Source organism: Corylus avellana, chromosome ca11 (genome assembly GCF_901000735.1).
Source record: "Corylus avellana chromosome ca11, CavTom2PMs-1.0".
Lineage (NCBI taxonomy): Eukaryota > Viridiplantae > Streptophyta > Magnoliopsida > Fagales > Betulaceae > Corylus > Corylus avellana.
In genome coordinates, this window is record NC_081551.1 from 8,511,080 (window position 1) to 8,524,075 (window position 12,996).

A 12,996-nucleotide genomic window follows, 5' to 3' on the forward strand; every position below is an offset into this window, starting at 1 on the left:
TTCATCGACTTCGATTGAGAAAAAAAAATTTGGGTTTTTGCTTTGGCTCTCGAGAAAATAATTATACATTCTTTGTGCATCTCCCTTTCCAATAAAAACTCTTCTTCTATTGCCCAAATAATTTTCAACATCTTTAGCAATACATACAATATTATAGTCACCACCGGATTCGTTACTCAACACCGACATTATCTTCCATGGAGGTACACTGGACTCATTGAGTGTATCTATAAGACTTCTTTGGGCAGGTGTTACCACTCTATGTCCACAAAGAAAACTTGTACTTTTAGGACTAAGGAGCTTATGATTATGTTTAATTGCAAACTTACTTATAGTCCATCTTAACCCTGCTTTCTTTAAACCCATCATTGCTTTATATCCTACCCTTGTTTATGCGGGCTTCGAATTTATATGCGTTTTGTTTTGATAAATCGTACGACGAAATCCTTCCTTTGAGCAAACACAATCTACCGCAATCAATGACTTATCTTCCTTCAATAGTCGAGTATGATTTTTTCTAATGCTAAAACCCTTTTTCCTTGCATAAGCATTATAACATGTACGAGCATCTTCAACCTCATCGAATTTCAAACCAAGGCATGGTTCCAAATGACCATTATATGAAGAAAAGTTGGAAGTATGCTACTTCAAATCATTTCCAAGCAAGTTTATATCATTTTGATCTTCTATCATCTTATCATCAACATGTAAGTCTTCTACATCCATTTTTCAAATTTCAACAAACCCAAAGACTTTCCTCAAATTTTTACACAAACCTAATTTAAATATAACACCAATCAGTATATATTCAAAAAGAACTTTTGCAAAAATACAACTGAACCAATTTATACAAATGCACGTAGAAACCAATCAGATTTCTTTCTGAGATATTACTAGAAACCAGAACAATTACACTCACATTCCAATATAATTTTCAGGGGAAAATGCAGTTTACCCCCCTGCAGTTTCAGGGGTTTTTCAATTTTAACCCAAAAGTTAAAAAAATTGGTAATGTACCCCCCTGAAGTTTCAAAAATGTTCAATTTAAACCATCGTTTAAATTTTTTCGTCTAAATGGATGGAACTCGCCCCACGTGCTTCTCACTTAACATATTAACTCATTATCTTCTAATTTTGCCCTCAATCTAACCTAATGATTTTACGTGATTACCCTCCCCCTTTTGACCCCACCCACAAACGTGTTGCTTCTCATCTTTTTAACTCCAACAAACCCACATAAGAACAAACCTGAAGCACGACAACGTGAAGAGAGTTCCAGAACTCTCGTGCTCCTAGCCCAGAGACAGCAACGAACCCGTGAGATTTCTTCGCCATTTCCCCTCCTTGACACACAGACGACAACAGTTGGCTTTCTTAGGAGGTATGCCCCAATTTCAGAATATGAAATCATCTACTGTTTTAGGGTTTTGTGTAAAATGAGGTGTTCTGTGTAAAATTGGAGGTTTTGTTGGAATATTGTTTAGGGTTCTTGTTGTTTAGGAGAATATTATATGCCTCTTGTTTATTCTCTTTTATTATGGTTTAGCTTCCAATAAACATTACTTTTTCATGCTATAACGATTAATGGATGAGTTAACTGTGTAGTGAACAATTGTAAGCACTTGTAGCTTGGTTGGCTATCGTTATTTTCTGTGGTTTGAAGTAGTAGTTAATAAAATGCTATGTAATTAATTAAAGAATGAGAGGAGCAGACAAAGCTCAACAGTATAAGCTTGAAGCTCAGCCTGAAATAAGCTTCTTCCACTCATCTCCTTCTCTAATTATTTTGCCAAAAAGAAATAGCGTAGGTTTCAGAATACCTTGGTCACATTCATGGATTATTACCCCTTTGAAATGTGATCAACAATAAAACAATTTTTCAAACAGACTAATTATATATTACTATATCATGTAGAATGGATACCTCAAATGAAAGTGCAAGCTTTTTTGGTTCAGCTCATAGCAGTTCTTCATCTGCGGTGTAGCGCATTTGCTTCTTCGAGCGGCCGACTATTGTCAAAACTGGCAACACTGAGAAAAAATTTAGAAGGAGGTTTGTGAGTTGCGAAAACTGGAAGGCAAGTACTTGATATTTTATGTAATCAATATATGAACCATCATTATTTACTGCTTTTGTTTAGTTTATTCAATTGATTTCGGTTGGAAATTGCTAGTTGTAATGTCTTTTGTAGATTAACCAAGACTGTGGTTTCTTTGAATGGCTTGATCCTAAAATGTGCTCATTTGGTAATAAGGTGATACATCGTTTGCATCAAAGGCATGAATATTTGGAGGCTCAAGCGAAATGATATGAAACATTGGTTGAAGTTGAAGTTTTTGGAAGGTGAGAGCAGAAAATGAGAAAAAAAAACTGTGTAGCTGAAGGCATAAATGGAGAGTGAAGCTCGGCATATGAAGGAACGATTACTGAATGAGATATCCTAGTATCGTAAACAAATCGAGATTGTGGACATAAAGATGAATACAATGAAGAAGAATTACCATACAATCATTGTGTGTTAATGGATCGTAATGATGTGTGCATTATTCATGTTCTTCTTTGGATACATTCCCAATGGTCACCATGTCTGCAAATTAGGTCGGGTGATGCTGTCCTAAGGTTGGCCGTCATGGTGGAGCTGGTGGATCGTGCTGTAGTTTTTTGTTGTGGTTTTGTGATATGTTAATATATTAACCAATGTGTAGTATGATAGAACTATGTAGTCCTATGTGGAGTTATTTTGTTAAAGACATTAGTCTCGATGTTGGATTGTTAAAGACATTAGTCCCTATGTTGGATAATGAATTTACCAACTCCATTAGTCCCATGTGGGATTCGTTTAGTTTAAAGACATTAGTCTCATGTGTCGTGACACTAATCTTAGCCAATATGTGTTGTTTGAAGGATTTCTTCTCTCCTTTTTTTTTTTTTTTTTTTGGTTATGAGCAATCTGTGGTTGCCACATGTTGCACACTAAACGTATAAGCTACACCTTAGAAGGTCTCCATACATCAGGGTTTATTTAATCAGAGTTATTTTGTTTAAAAATATTAGTCCCTATGTTGGATCATGAATTTGCCAACTCCACTAGTCCCATGTGGAATTTGTTTAGTTTAAAGGCATTAGTCCCATGTGGGATTTGTTTAGTTTAAGGGTTTAGGGTTTAGGGTTAAACCCTAAACCCTAAACCCTAAACTGGAGTTAAACCCTAGCTTAACTCCATTAGTCCCAAGTGCGATTTATGGACTGCATTATTGTGTTGAAGACCTTATTGTGTTCAAGACCTTCCAAGGAGTATGTAGTGGATAACACCATTAAGTAATAGTTGGTGGATCAAAGCTGTATAAACATACCAAATTTGTAATTTTCAGTAAAGATCCTCAAACCAAAACAACATACCAAAAATACAAAAGTTATAAATTTCATTAAAGATCCTCATACCAAAACAACATGCCAAAAATACTAAAGTTGTGCATTACATTGAAAGATCCTCATACCAAAACAACATACCAAAATACCAAAGCTGTAAATTTCATTGAAAGATGAAGTTGCTAACAAACATCGAAAGATCGGCATCAATTACAAACCACAAAACATAGCAAAACACATTTACATGTTATTGTACTAAACTTAGCAACTAACATATCAAAACAACATGTTTCTGAAAACATAAACTTAGCAACTAATATACCAAAACATGTTATTGTACTAAACTTAGCAACTAATATATCAAAACAACAAATTTATATGTCATTGTACATAACACCTAACATACCAAAACCAACATTGTGATAATTTACAAGTATAAAACATCTCTGGCTATGGCTTCCAATCTGGATTTTTTCTTTTTTCTCTTGGCTTCCATAATTTCTATTCCCTTTTTGACTATTGTAACAATGTGTTTGCCTTTCACTTGGTCTAATGATGAAGAAGCATTTGCACCACCTCTGCCTGTCATAGATGGTGTTCCACCACCCCTGACTGCCCCACCCCTTGCTGCCCGACCCCTAGCTGCACCACCCCTAGTTCCAGTAGTTGATACAGTTGAACCACCTCTTGTTAATGGACATTTTCTTGCAGATCCTAAACTTCGGCCACCTTTAATCAATGGCCCTCTTCTTACAATAGTGTTAGTTTCACAGCCATCTTTAGTTAGGTCAATGTGTATTGGGCCAGTGTTGTTTTTGGGAACGCTATGACAAACACCAGCTATCCTTATTGTAGGCCCTCCTATGGACAACTTAGGAAGTACTAGATCATCTTTTCAGGCTCTAAGCGACACACCCCATGCTAGAGGTAGTACAATGCCTGCACCAAATCCATATTCATGAATAGCAAATCTAGGTGGAGGTGATACTCTTCCTTCATCAGTAGCTCCAGTGGGAGGTGATACTCTTCCTTCGACAGCACCCCCGGTGGATGGTAATTCTCTGTGTACATCAACAAATTCAGGGGAAGGTGTGTGCTCTCGCTCGACAACAAGCTGTGGGATGTCGATTTCCTTTCTCTTGAAATGTGAACTAACACTTGTAGATGCTTTCCTGTTGGATATGCCCTTCTTCTTTATATGTAAAAAAATAAATAAAAATAAAAATAAATAAAAAATAAGTTACATAAAATCTAATTATGAGGGTAAAAAAAACAAACAAATAGAAAACAGGTATGAGGTTAGATTTAATTACCTTAAAAATAGTAGATGATTGTGGACCAAATAGTCCACCATGACATGATCAAAGTATTGACATATTGTTATATTATCTAAATATAATTAGCGGTGGATATCAAAGCCCTACATTTTATTATTATTAAGTCACAATCAATCTTTGCTTTGTTTTACTTAAGGAATTTATTTCACGCAAAATTCAGCAATCCTCGTGGAAATGACCCCGTTTTTGCATCATGTACTACGATGTTGACCTTGTGCATTTGCGGGTAAAACATACAATTATTTGTCTATTAATTTAGGGAGATATTTGTAACAACAAACCACCACATAATGCCCTAATTAAAGACATATCCCGCTAAAAAACAAAATCGGTTGAGATTGATGGCAAATAGCATTTAAGTTTTAGCAAAATTGTTCTACAATAACTTGTTAAACAATGGACTACAATAATACCAAATTATTGAACAAAATAAAAACAATAATACCAAATTATTGAAGCACCTTCTCCACAACTTTTTGTTTGCCTTTGCTCACACTACAAAAATGGTGAGAATTTCTGACTAGAGGTTTTTTACGTTTAACAACGGTTAAAAGGGGGATGTCAAAAATCCCAGATTTTTGATGTGTCTATAGTGACACGTCAAAAACTTTTGACGTGTTGAGAGCAACATGTCAAAAAAAAATTTTTTGACGTGCCAAAATCGACACGTCAAAACCTGTTTGACGTGTCGATTTTGCCACGTCAAAAAATTTACGTGTGGTTTTTTGACGTGTCACACCGTTTGACACGTCAAAAAATATATATAATTTTTTTTTTTTAAAAAAAAAATAATAATTACAATATTCCAATTCCAATATTTCTGATATTCCAATACAATAATCCCAATATTTTTAATCCAATCCAATCCAATCCATAATCCACATACTTCCAATCCATAATCCAATCCAATATTATTCCATAATCCACATACATAATCCAATACAATCCATAATCCACATACATAATCCATATACATAATCAACATCCATAATCCAATACATAATCTAATCCAATCCACAATCCAATCCAATCCATAATCCACGTACATAATTCAATCCAATCCAATCCATAATCCACATACATAATACATCCATAATACACATCCATAATCCACATACATAATTCACATACATAATCCAATCCATAATCCACATATAAAATCCAATCCAATCCATAATCCATATACATAATCCAATCCAATACATAATCAAATCCATAATCTCTAATACATAATCCACCAAAAAAATCTAACTAGAAGGAGCCATTTGAAAATGCTAATAGGATTGTGAATTTCACATGCAACATTTCACAGCAAGTTTCTAATATAGCTACTAATAGTTCCAGCCCACCCATTAGCAATTACAAGAACATACTATGAGGTTCAAAGAATATATATATCCAATACAACTTCATTAAACAAAATCCAATATCCAATATATATATATCCAACACAACACAACTTGATTAATAATATATATCCAATATCCAATAATATATATCCAACACATACTTCATTAAATAAAATTCCAACATAACACATAACAAAACATATATATACATCGAAAACACGTTCTAACACAAGGCAAAACAAATATACAATAAAACACATCTGGACTATCTACTAGAAATAAGTTTCAATTAGTCTCAACAAACATATAGTTTGATCTAACTATATACAAAACAATAAACAGTAGTATGTATACAAACAGTGATGATAAACGACGTGTGGCGCCCAATTCAACACAATCATTCCCCAACTCTTAATCTGCATTACCTGCAGATGAGTTGTGAACCAATAATAATCAATACAAAAATTCAAAATTACTATGTAATATGATGCAAATATACGTAAGTTCTAAAATGGACCGCTGTAATTAGGGGTTTCTAATAGTTGTTTCTAACCGTTATTTCTAACAGTTAACAATTGTTACAAAAACAAAATAAAATATATCATTACCTCTGTGGGGCACAGATCCAGACGTCGACCCGAACATGGCCTCGATCTGGCGGAAACGAGCCTCAATCGTAGCATCTTTCTCTGCTATCTGCGCTTTTTGTGCTTCAATCTACCTCGCCATCTCATCCATTGCACTTCTTTGTGCTGCCCGCTCTTCTTCCATCACACGTCTTTCTTGTGCCGGCTCCTCTTCAAGTTCTCTAATTCTATCCGTCATCTGTGAGAACGAGGAGTTCCAAGAATTTTGAGACCGTGTCTGGGACGGTGTATAGTATGAATGTATGCTGCCCCGCATCAGCAGCACATTCGGACCCCGTTGGCGGACCCTGTCAGCATACTCAGGCTTATTTCCATGCGCCTGAGCATACGCGTCATCAGGTGTCCACCGTACCGTCCCTTCCGTCACGGTTTTAGTATTTGCCGGGTCAGTGGGCATCAATTCCTTTATCCTCTCCTGTACATTAAAAAACAACTTAGTATCTCGTATAAAGAACGTTAATCATAAATAATTTATCAAAATATATATGCTTAAGTACTTACACATCTCTCCCTGACCACGTCATTCGGATAGCGACCATCCTTCGTTGTGTGAGTCGTGATGTAACTTTGCGCTCAAGTTGGAGGAGTGCCGCTCGCGGATACGGCCTGCATAGAAAATATATCAATACAACAACAAAAACAAAAAAAATTAAGAAAAACATAGACCTAAACAACCGATTATATATATATATATATATATGCAGTAAAGATATATAAATACCTCTTGATATGTCGCTCTAGCGAAGCTCATCGACCCGGTGCAGTGAGGTGTGTTGTTTTTTGCTCGCAATTCCTTCATCTTGGCAGCAAACTCCTACATGTATATCACTCTTAAAATGTCAAGCCTAACCCAATTACAATTAATGAAACTAAACAATTACAATTAATTCCACTAGCCAATTGCTCCTTTGGTCTTCCTATTCAAATATATTCATATATTTCTTTACTATATATATATATATATATAGTAAAGATATATAAATACCTCTTGATATGTTGCTCTAGCGAAGCTCATCGACCTGGTGCAGTGAGGTGTGTTATTTTTTGCTCGCAATTCCTTCATCTTGGCAGCAAACTCTTACATGTATATCACTCTTAAAATGTCAGGCCTAACCCAATTACAATTAATGAAACTAAACAATTACAATTAATTCCACTAGCCAATTGCTCCTTTTGTCTTCCTATTCAAATATATTCATATATTTCTTTACTATATATATATATATATAATTGATAATGTTGTTTCAAAACAGAAATTAGATGGGTCATTGGGATGGATCATGGATCAAATTTCTCTACCTTCATTGGGATGGTTTTTTTTTTCCCCCATTTTTCCATGTTCTGTTTTTCGTTCCTAAAAGTTGTTTTTTGGGGAATAACAACTTCAAAATAAGAAGCATGAATATTTTTCTTTTTATTCCTTGTTTTTCTTTAAAAAGTAACTTCTATATATGTCATTCATAAAATGTTTTAAAGCTCGTAATTGCTGAGTTAAAGAAATTACGATGATCTCTTAGTTGTATGTCAATGCATCATGAATCACGAAAATGAAAAAAATAAAAAAGCTAAAAATTTTTAGAAAACACCCAACCATGGACAATAATCAACAACGGGAGATCGATCATCACAAGCCTATGAACAAATTAAAGCAAACCAATGAAGAAGACAGATTCTAAAAACAGTCCGGACATACCTGATTTTTCAGGTCACACCATCTCGCCAACTAGACATTCAAGTCCTCGGCGTCGTATTTCTTAACGGCTGCCTCACCCATTCTCGCCTTCACTGAGTCTGGAGTATTGCCCTCCTTGATTTTTAACCTGTGTTTTACAGCGTGTCTCCAACTCTTCAGCTTCGAGCCCATATCTCTGAAGGCGTCCCTTTTAATCGCCTCAAGATCGTACTCAGGTGGCATGTAGAACTAAGTCTGCATATATAAGTCGAAAAAATTAGGCGTATAATTGCACACATTAACAACGTTTAAAATATTGAAAAACACATGCGAAAATATGAGAAAAAATTTAACCATACCATCAAGGTGTCCCATACATCTTCCTTCGCACGGGGATGTACATGCTCCCATTCATCCCGGAGCCTAACATAAGTCCCGGCCCTTATGACGTTGCCGGTCTCCCTTTTGAATTTCATCCCGCTAAATCCTACGGGTTGCCACGCCTTATTGTACTCGCAGACGATTTTTTGCCCGGGGGGAACCTCCCACTTCTTGTTCGATGGTGGGATGTCCACCACCTGAAATTGGGTGCTCCCGTCTCCCCCGATCCCTAATACATTAATAATTGCAAATGTTAATTGTTTGAAATTTAATAGTAACTACATAAATTTTATACATATTCAATATGGGTATTTGAAGCATATATACTTACTTATTGTCTGGAGCTGGCGAATGCCCAACTCTTCTGGAGGATCAGCGGCCTCCAAGTCACCTAAGCCATCATCCGCGTCCTCCCTATAGTACTGTGTCTCGCTATCATCCGGAGGCGATGGCTCACTGTATGCGATACTCGTGTTCAACTCAGGGGGGAACATCCTCTCTACCTCACCATGTTCACATACCCCCAACTCGCTCATAGTAGGATATTGTCTTCCAAGATCATATGAGGCATCCGTGTGATATGGAACCTGTTGAGACCCTTCACCATGCTCAGGAAGTAAGGGTCTATTCCCCTGGTCGTCTATCTGTATGGACCCCCGTCGTCTACTCTTCCCCCTCATACTCATATCAACCTGCAAAACACATAATATACCCAATTAATTAGGTATATAATAGATAAAAAATGCACCACAATACCCAATCAATGTATAAAGAAATAACATTAAATACGTCAAAATAATGTGAACTATATATATTATTAAAATTTTAAATTTTTTTAAACCACATACGGATCTAAGTCTTGTCGGATGTAGCCAATGCCATTATGTGGATCCACTTCATTATTCCTGGTCAATAGGAGCGGTTCACACTCGTGGTAGTTGACACTTTCATCATTAGAACCTTCACCTTGTCCAACGTCGTATACGTTTCTAGGTTTAGTCCTTACAACACAAGCCCAATCAGGGTCCCTTTCATCTTGGACGTAAAAAACTTGGTCAACTTGTGACGTTAGCACATACGGTTCATCAGTAATTTCCTGACCCCGGTAGATAAGGTTTTTGAAACTGACAAGCAGTATGCCATACTCGTCTACTTTGTACTCCCTGTCCTTCATGTTGTCCGCCCAATCACACTTGAACAATACATATTTAGTCCTGTCGAAGTACTCCACCTCAATTATTTCCGTCAACTTCCCATAGTACGTTTCGCCATCAACAATTGGCACGCATACCCCGCTGTTCTGGGTCATTTTTTCAGCATCAAATGCAATAATGCGAAACAACTTTCCGTTAACCACATATCTGTTATATCTGGTCGTTGTGGCCTTCGGCCCTCTACAATGCGTTACCAGTTTGTCATTTATTTTCTTCCTTTGTCGATCGACCTGTTAGCACATACGTACAATTGACCATAAGAAAGTTAGTTTTGTTAGTTGTTATGAACCAATAACTAAATATAATGGGTCTGTAACAGTTATACATCACGGTAGTCTTACGTAGTCACGGTACTAATCGCAGAACAGCGCATGATGTTGGGTTTTCAATTGGTCCTCCGTCGTTCGCCATCTATCGTATGATCCCCTAAGTGTATTCATGTGTACCCTACAATACAAAGTTTAAATTATATTATAATTCACAACTAAGGGTGCAAGGTGATATTGAACTTGCATACACTACTAACACGAGTTAAACAAAATGTATCGGTGAATTTGTGTCAATGTGACACGGTCGATGATGACTCGTGTTCCCGCACCCTTTGAACCATCCAGGTTTCTTAGAGCCCTATTGTGAAATGTTGGTGCATGATCTAGGTACCTTGAGCAGAACGCCACCAACTCCGTTGCTATGTAGCCCTCCGTAATGCAGCCCTCAGGAGCCGCTTTATTGCGAACATTAGATTTGAACACTCCAAGGCTTCTACATATGATCATAATTCATTCATTACAGTTAGTGACGGTTGTATATCGGAAAAAAAATAATTTGATGAATATTAGTAAAGTTATTTTACCTTTCTGCCGGATACATCCACCTATACTGTACCGGTCCACCAAGTCGGCATTCACGGACAAGATGCACGACCAAGTGAACCATCACAGTAAAAAAACTTGGGGGGAAGACCCTTTCCATCTGGCACAAAGTAATATAAATGTCACCTTCTAATCGGTCCATATCATCTTGTGTCAATGAAGTTGAACATATGCCCCTGAAGAATGCAGACATCCCGACAAGTGGTCTAACCACGTTTCCTGGCAATGATCCACGCAATGCAATAGGAAGAAGTTGTTGCATAATTACGTGACTATCATGGCTCTTCAAACCGAATATCATACAATCACTAAGTCGTACACATCGAGAGATATTCGAGGCATATCCGTCCGGCACCCTTACATTTCGAAGCACTTTCAAAAAATGTGTTTTCTCGTCCTTAGACATCGTGTGATAAGCTGCGGGCATATATGTTTGACCATCCTCGCCCGTGTACGGATGAAGCATATGTCTCAACCCTATTTCTTGCAAGTCTGCGCGGGCTTTGATGTTGTCCTTCGTTTTGCCTGGAATGTCTAGTATTGTGCCAAGAATGTTGTCCATCACATTTTTCTCAATGTGCATGACATCAAGGTTGTGCCGCAATAGATTATCTTTCCAATACGGCAACCTAAAGAAAACACTTTTCTTCTTCCACAATACGTTAGCAGTCTCGCCTTCTCTTTCTATCGGCCTACCCTTCTTCCGTTTCTTGTTATTTTTCTCATTATCCGTCCTTGCCTTATCGGCATTCTCATCTCCATATGCCATATCTTGTAATTGTCTAAGAATGTCATCTCCACTTGGCACATCTGGAGCACATTCAAATTCTTGTTTCCCGTCAAATGTTATTTTATTCCTCCTCCACGGATGATTAATAGGCAAGTATCGCCTGTGCCTCATATAACAAAATTTTCTGCCGTGTTTTAGCTGCGTGGACCTCGTCGAGTACATACAGCAGGGATATGCCTTCTCACCCCTGTTAGGCCACCCAGACAAATCTGCGTATGCCGAGAAGTCATTAATTGTCCACATCAACTGAGCCCGCAGCACAAAGTTCTTTTTTTGGGACACGTCAAATGTGCGTACACCTACAGTCCATAGTTCCTATAACTCCTCAATTAAGGGTTGTAGGTAGACATCTAGATCCATTCCAGGTGACTTTGGGCCCGGGATTATCAGGGATAGTATAAATGATGCTTGTTTCATGCACGTCCAAGGAGGCAAGTTGTACGGTACAAGCATTACAGGCCAAGTGCTGTGGGATGTGCTCATGTTCCCGAATGGATTAAATCCATCCGAGATTAGTCCAAGCCTGATATTCCTGCTGTCCGCCGAAAAGTCTGGATGCAAATTATCGAATACCCTCCACGCTTCACCATCGGCCAGATGCCTCAATACACCGTCCTTAGTCCGGCCTTCTGCATGTCACCTTATATAAGGAGCAGTATGCTCTGACATAAACAATCTCTGTAGCCGTGGTATGAGTGGAAACCACCGCAACACCTTAACCGGGCGTTTCTTACTCGATGATATGGGTTGCCCATCCTCATCCAACTGAATTTCATCCTTCCACTTAGATACTCCACAAACAGTACATGTATCCAAATCCTGATTGTTCTTCCAGAATAACATACAATTATTAGGACACGCCGGGATCTTCTCATACCCGAGGCCCATGTCCCTTAGAAACTTTTTTGCCTCATATGTATTAACCGGCAAAGCTTCATCACTAGGAGGCAACAACTGATTGATGAACTCAAGAAAAGATGAAAATATTGCGTTACTAAGTCCGCCAACACACTTCAAGTTGTACAGATGTACAGTAGCACTAAGCTTGCTATGTTTGGTCCCATCATGAAGTGGCTTCTCTGCCTTCTTAAGCAAGTTATTGTACTTTAGTACGTCACCATCGTCGGCTTCTTCATTCACAGTTTCTTCATTCCCCTGCACCGCAACTTCAGGCTCACAATTGTCTTCGGTGACACCGTGCATGCCGAATAGATCACGCAACATTGACTGCATGTTTTCACCCTGTGCTGCGCCTAAACCCTGATCTGTGTTCGTGGTAGTCGACGTAGAGACTGCAACAGGAGCCTGGACAGGCTTCTCCCAGTGATAATACCAAGTTCTGTATGCAATCATTATTCCCTTAC